Source organism: Fragaria vesca, linkage group LG4, assembly GCF_000184155.1.
Source record: "Fragaria vesca subsp. vesca linkage group LG4, FraVesHawaii_1.0, whole genome shotgun sequence".
Lineage (NCBI taxonomy): Eukaryota > Viridiplantae > Streptophyta > Magnoliopsida > Rosales > Rosaceae > Fragaria > Fragaria vesca.
In genome coordinates, this window is record NC_020494.1 from 84,502 (window position 1) to 91,968 (window position 7,467).

At 36.3% G+C, this 7,467-nt stretch overlaps 1 pseudogene; it reads right to left on the reverse strand.

Moving 5' to 3' along the window:
- Window positions 1-2,654: 2,654 nt before the first annotated feature.
- LOC101298304 lies at window positions 2,655-3,137 on the reverse strand (annotated as a pseudogene).
- Between the last annotated feature and the right edge of the window lie 4,330 nt (window positions 3,138-7,467).

A 7,467-nucleotide genomic window follows, 5' to 3' on the forward strand; every position in this document is an offset into this window, starting at 1 on the left:
TCAACCATTCATTTGAAAGTCCTCACTTGGTCCTCATTATAAGGTCCTCATTAGAAGCTCTCCCATTGGATTTAAAACCAAGATCTATGATTAGATAGTCGTTGTAAACATTTGGGCTTAAAATGCAGTCTTTGTCCTTGACGGTGGAGCCCATGGAAATCAGTTGAGTGATGGGTTGGGCAAAAATTGATCACTGAATTGCCTGGGCAGGTGGTCCCCATGCGGGACCCATCAATTGGTTCGGCAGTATTTCTGCGGTGCTTTGATGAAATGGGTTTAGGTCCCGATTGGTATAGCTTCGTTTTTTTTATAAAAAAAAATTAGTTTCTATCTGAATTTTTAGATTTTATAGTGTTTAGTAAACTAAAAAAAAAGTTTTTTTTTTAAAATTACAGGTCGCTAGTAATAGCTTTTAGAAGCAACCCTAAGGTTGCTTTTAGAAGTTGTTGTCATTAAAAATAATAGAAATCAATATATTTTGTCTTGGGAGCACTTTTAAAACTAATATTTACCAAACATAAAACTATTTTAATTCACAGCTGAATATTTTTGAAATACAGCAGCAACAATTTCTTTTTAAAGTCACAATAATACCAAATTAACACTCAATCACCCAATCACCTCTTTAGTGCAACTGCTCTAAATATAGAGAGCAAGGTGAGGCTCTCTTTAGTTTATATTAATTTGAAACATTCATTTTAAGTCATTCTCTTTAGACCATGAGGACTGCCTTTGTGTCACACAGTTCATCATCGCATGCTCAGAGATTGATCCCCCAATTTAGCATTTTGCTGGGACGCTCCATTTATGTTTATGCCCTAGTGAAATGGAGATTTATATCTAGGAAGCCCTTTATGAGGACTTTTAAGTTGAGGACTAGTTGATGACTTTTCGGCTTATCCCACTTTTCGATCTTATATCAATATCTTGACCGTTCAGTTTATAGGTATTTATGAGTAGATCATTTCTGTAAATTTTCAGCTATATTGAAAATCGTTAAAACATTCATAAGTGTGATTTACCAATTATGAACTTAAACGGTTCATGTTTGACAGATTTGGTTCATCCATTAATTTGATCTAGTTTGTTACCTTCACAATCACCGATTTGGCTGAAAATTTGTAGGGTTGATCTACACATATAGACCTAAAAACTGAACGGATGAGATGTCAAGGGTGTGATCGAAAAAATATGTATCTTAAACCATAAACCGAAAAATCCTCTAACTAGTCCTCAATTTAAAGGTCCTCACTAAAAAGACTCCCTCTATATCTAATTGCTAGAGATTTTTTTAGAGTTTTAATTTCAACGGGTGCCTCTTGATTTTAATGAAATTTTTCTATTTCAACATATAAAAAGGAATTAATAGAGAAAAAAAAACAAGAGTGTGAAGTATGTCACTAGCTCATCTTTAATTTGTACATCTAAAATCTATATATACTTTTAAGAAGGTATTCAGGGCACTTCTGGTTAGAGTTGTAGAAGGACTCCCTCTATATCTGATTGCTAGAGATTTTTTTAGAGTTTTAATTTCAACGGGTGCCTCTTGATTTTAATGAAATTTTTCTATTTCAACATATAAAAAGGAATTAATAGAGAAAAAAAAACAAGAGTGTGAAGTATGTCACTCGTCTTTAATTTGTACATCTAAAATCTATATATACTTTTAAGAAGGCATTCAGGGCACTTCTGGTTAGAGTTGTATGAGAGTGAATTGGTATGGAAAATCTAGCTAGCCCCCTTCGCCTAACCTTCGTCTAAGTAATTAAACGAAGATAGACCCAATAATTAGACCAATAAAATTCGAATTCAAGATTGAGAATTTGAAGAAGCTTATTGTTTTGTCCCTCCCATAAGCTCTTTTCTCATTCACGGTAGTAAACTGGTTGTGTTAATTTCACTAAATCTAAAGCTCAGCAACATACGTGTGACGTGGGAGCTAAAAAATCATGAGTTTCAGAAGAATAGATCCCAACAATGGTTATATAATGGTTATATAATGATTCAGGTACATGGAATAACGGATTTGGAGAGAAGATGAATCGGGAATAATGAAAAATTAAGGACGGATCTCTTATATATATATATACTTATAAGAGGTGCATGTTCATGGCATTTTTGGTTAAAACCCCACTTCTAAGAAGGTTATATGTGTAAAATTATGACATGTTTGAAGTACTGACACGCTTTGAAGGTCGCAAGTCTGAAGTTGTGTACGATATTTAAACATAGATTCTAGATTTGGGTACTGCAAGCAAAACCTTAAAGTTAGGGTTTGTCACCATACTGTATTTTGGGAGAGCGAGCTTGGTAATGAAACAAAATTTATTTCTGAAGCCACATCTATATGCATGGCTACCGTATATAATTCTGAAGCCATATTTTTAGTAATTTAATTCTTGCTGAGGTAAATAAAATTACTAAAACCTTCAAGTATATATGGATGCCTATGCATGCTAAGTGTTGCTAAAAAACTTGTGGGAGACAGATCGATAGTAATATATAGAACTAATAGAAGGAAAGCTTGTTCAATTCATAAGCAGCAACACCGAAAAGCAAATCAAGAAACGGAAATATATAAGAACAGAAAGATGACAAAAAGAAAGTGATACAACTTAATGCATGCCATGATTTCTTCGACTAAAAACAGAATTTCACTGCTCTCATTTATGTTTCTCCTTTTCCCAATCAAGAAGGTCCTCCAACACCTTGTCATCCAAATACTCGAACTCAAACACCTGCCTTCCTTGTCCAGCAGTTGAGCTACTTCCACTCTCAAAGCTCCCAGCAGCAGCACTACTACCAGTAGCTGCAGCTGAAGCAGAAGAAGACGAAGAAGAAGAAGAAAATGATGATTGAAATCTTGGAGGATAAGGAGGAGAGCCCATGAGTCGAGAATAGTACTCGTTGGGGAAGTTGAGTATGGCAAGATGACCTCTTAGGTCAAAAGCAGCCTTATCATAAGCCCTTGCAGCTTCCTCCGCCGTGTCGAACGTACCAAGCCACAGACGAGCACCCTGTCTCGAAGGGTCTCTTATCTCAGATGCAAACTTCCCCCATGGCCTCCTCCGAACGCCTCGATAACGTACTTCTTCTTTGCCTGGCTTCTCTTCCTTCCCTCTGCGAGAGTCTTCCATTCCACAAGCTCAAACAGTACAGTACCTCAAATGTACTCCCCTTTTCGCCTTCGGTTTCAAATTTGGTGTCAATGGCATATGATATACTCATTGATGCATCTATTATATATAGGTGTTGAATTTGGAGACATTCGAGTCCAACTGAACGTGGATTGACCCAAGTGCATGCAATCGAGCTTTCTCGGAAGCTACTTTCATCTTCACAGAAATATATTATCACTAAAATAGACGGTGCAAAATTCGATTCTTCTTCGTCTCCTAAGATGATGAGGTTCAAAAAGCTAGGTTTAGTAAATCTCTTCTCTGATAGGCATTATTTAATTTTTTTCTTCTTCTTAAGTCTGGATCCAATTCTTCGCTTTTCATGTTCATACTATGAGAATAATAGATTGTGTTTGCCGTTATTAGTTCTTTCACTGCCAATGGACTACTGTTATTGTCATCAGAATATGAACTACAAATTGGAGGAATTTGTGGGTCCTAAATGATATTGGATGAGGAATAATATTACAGACCATTATATATGGAACACATAAAATTGGTTGATAAGGTCTGACGGTTTTTCCCTTAATTTGCCGGAATGTTCTGCTGGTAATATATGCTTTCATGCATCATTGAAGAGATTTGGATTTGGTAAATCATATCAAATATTCAAATTATAGCACATTTGATATGAATTATATATAATTATATATATGTTTTTAAAGCAAGCAATTACCCATGCTTATGCATGTTAATAAAAATTCTAGGTTTTCTGATAGACGGTACCGCCCTCATCTCTCACATTCTCACTTGGTGATTTGGGGCTTTGGACGTACAGGCGTGTCTGAGACGTGTATTTCTCATCTTTTCTAGCTCATGCAGAACAATTCTGTGATCTCTACATGATTCGACCACCTCGGGCAGAGACAGTAACTTATTAGAGTGACCAAATATCTTAGGTATATTTTATTCCTTTATCCAAGCTACGTACCAAAGACAATTCCTATATCATTAAAGTTTGGAATAAGCTTAAAGTGAAATTCAAGTCTACTTTGAACATGTTCTCCTTTTGCTATCATGATTTTATGCTAACTGATTTGTTTTCAAGTCTGAAATAAATATATAAAGAATTATCTAGCAACTTTGTGTAGAAGTTCAAAAGGCTAGGGAAAATTTTCTTACCTTGGTTGGCACTTGGAATATCTGGCAAGACCGCAACAAGTTTGTTATGATGAAAAATGACGACAACCTCTAACTTATGTGGAAATGTACGTAGTTGAGTTTGTAGATCCTTGAGTGTGCAACTAGGTTTAAATCCCGTCGATAATGATGATTACAGTTAGATTGAAATATAATTTTAGCGGCTAGAAAAAATGAATAACTTTTGACATGACCCACGGACACATCTTAGTCTCTAAACTTAGGCTTATATACCTTTAAGTTACACATGCTGGTCATGGAGAATGCGGATCGGAAAACATGCAAAGGGTAGAGATCTTCCTCAATTGGGTCTTCCTCAATCCTCAGAGAAATTTTTCCTTACTTGATGAAAGACAATCGAGTAGATCTCTTCTCACTTGAATCACCGAGTATTTTTTTTTTTTTTTTCTTTTCTGGGTAAGCTTCTTCCTAAAACCGTTCTTAATCGCACTTATTAAGATCTCAGATTCTAGTGAGAGGAAAATATAAGGTCGGAAGTCAAAGAAACAACAGAAGACAAAAAAAACATAACAACGTATTGAATTTCTTTCAAGTCGATCCATCATCATATTGATGAAAATTCCTACCGGTTCAGAAAAATAATTTTTTTTGAAGATTCCTGAATCTGCTCCCTCCCGATCCAAGAAGGCTGATTCATTGATTACGTGTTTGAGAGTTGTGGGATTAACGGTGTCTATGGGCTCTCCACATGCAAGTCTCTATTGTTTTTGCTATATAGGTCGAGTTCTGTATTTTGGTCTCCTGCGATGCATGATTTTGTGGTAGTTTTGTAGACCAGCCTGTGTCTGAGTACGTCAAACTCCAGAGTTGATTTATTTGGTTTCTACAGTTGGTTTTCCTCATTCAAATTTGGGGTATTGTTTCCTCTCTTTTGGCCGGGTTCATAGAGGGATTCACTTTTGGGAGACGAAGCTATTGAAAACTTGAAAATCGTCTCCTTGAAACAGAAGCTCTATTGGCTTATGTTCTGTTTATATTATGATGACGTATTGGCTTATGTCTTGATCGTGTTCTGTGAAGAAAGATCGAAAGAATGTTCGTTACCTTGAAAAGATGTATGGAGGTTGAGCTAATACATTGGGCCTGGCACTAAATAAATTAGTCTCTACAATAGAAATAGAAATGATCTTAGCCATCGCATCATTGCTTTCATGGCCTTTAAGAATATAATCTTTAGCTCAACTACGAATTATGCAATGAATTAGACTAACTAATTCGCATGCTTCAGATTAGATTATTGAACAAAGAAGGGATCACGGGAACTCGGAAAGGTTTCTAGAGAGAGAGAAAGACGGTCCTCAGCTACTCTCTAGAATATAAGTGTTATTTGACTTATTTCAGATTCTCAATAGATAACCCTTACATGGTCATAGCTTTTGCTCTATCAAAACAAGCGAAGATATATAGTTATTGCTACAATAGCTCTTCATAATTACATAAGAAGATATACTCAATACGTAGTTCGCATTTCCTTTGTGTCGAATAATGGCTCTTGGAGCATTTGTTGCATATTTGTTTTCGAGTTGAGTGAAAATCATTGAGTAGTGGATGTAAATGAAAGCTTTTCAGCTTTGAAGATTGACCTAAAACGGTCCTTATAATGAATATTAAGGGATTTATTTCACTTCTTTTAAAAATAAAAAAAAAAAAACTAGAAGTCCAAAAGTAGGTCAACATTTGCTCTGTACCATTTGATCTAGCGGCATAGTCTTTCCTTAGTAAGTGAGAGGTTGTGAGTAGTTAGATTCACGAAAAAATAGTTGTAGCATTTGAGTTGTTTACCTAATCAAAAACAAAAAAATAGGTCAACATTTTGATTCTTAATTCTTTTTTCTAAATGAGGGAGTCAGCATATCTTTTGGAAATAAGAAAGAAAACAAGCGCAACAAGAAAAACCCAGCCCATTGCAAACTCTTCTAGATCTGTCGCTAAAATTTTGAAGCCGGTCAAAGCATTCTGACATAAGAACACTGTTTTCTAGTAAGATTGTTCATAAAAACATTGAGACGATGCACACTTGGACTTTTAACAATCAACTTAATTTATAACTAACTAATCTGATTGTTTGGAAATTGATTAAACCTTGAAAAGTGCTTTTAAGTAAGATGCATGAAGCACTTATGGTTCTTATGTATTTTTGACATAAATGAATTTCGGTAAATACTATAAGGGTACATGTCAGACTAGCTACTATACAATGGTTTTCTATTCAACCTAGTAAGGTTTTTATTATTATTATTATTTTTTCATGGAAACGAGTCTAGCTTTGGTAATATTATAGCGACGTCAGCCCGTCAAGTTAGGGATTGGATACCTCGTTATACATTATGTGGGACCATAAAGTTGCAAAAGCAGACCAACCTATGCTACCAACAATTGCCTTTTGCATCAAATTTTTTACCAAAAAAAATAAACAAAAGAAATAAGAGCATCCCAAGCTTTATTTGGTCCCAAAAAATGTAGCCATTGTTTGAATCTCTATACGATCGACCGTCATTGGTGTAAATTTTTACAAAGCAAACAGTATAACGGCTACACCTAAGAAACTGAAATAAGCGCAAGGAATGAACAACAAACTACAGCCTAATCCAATTAAAGTGAAAAAAAAATGATTTGTACTAGAAGCTCAGTCCAAAGTGCCACAAGATCTAAACTTGTGGCCCAATAAAGAGTCGGTCCAAAACCCCACTCCATACCCATCTTCTCGACACACCGACTGGTCAGGAAGACCTCCGCTGATAATTACCACCATCCTACTCTGACGGCCGACCTCGTCCCTCTGTCATGGTATGGCACTGAACGACTCCTACTTAGCTACTATCGCAAGGTCAGTACGTCCCCCAGCCGCCTCAACACAAACACACCACCACCACAATCTTGCCTAGGCTTGGTCAAACTCGAACCTCCAGCAATAAGATCAGCACCGCGGCCGCCGCCTCAATCTCTCAGCCCCATCGTCGAAAACGATGGTCCTCTACTAGAACCAGTCCACAACCAAAGTCTGAAATGCCCTACAAACACCACACTACAAAACCACAAAAACCACAACAATCAGTGAAACTAGAGCCTCTACCCCAACTTCCTCCCTAAACGTAAAGATCTTGCGCCGCCATTACCAAACATCCAC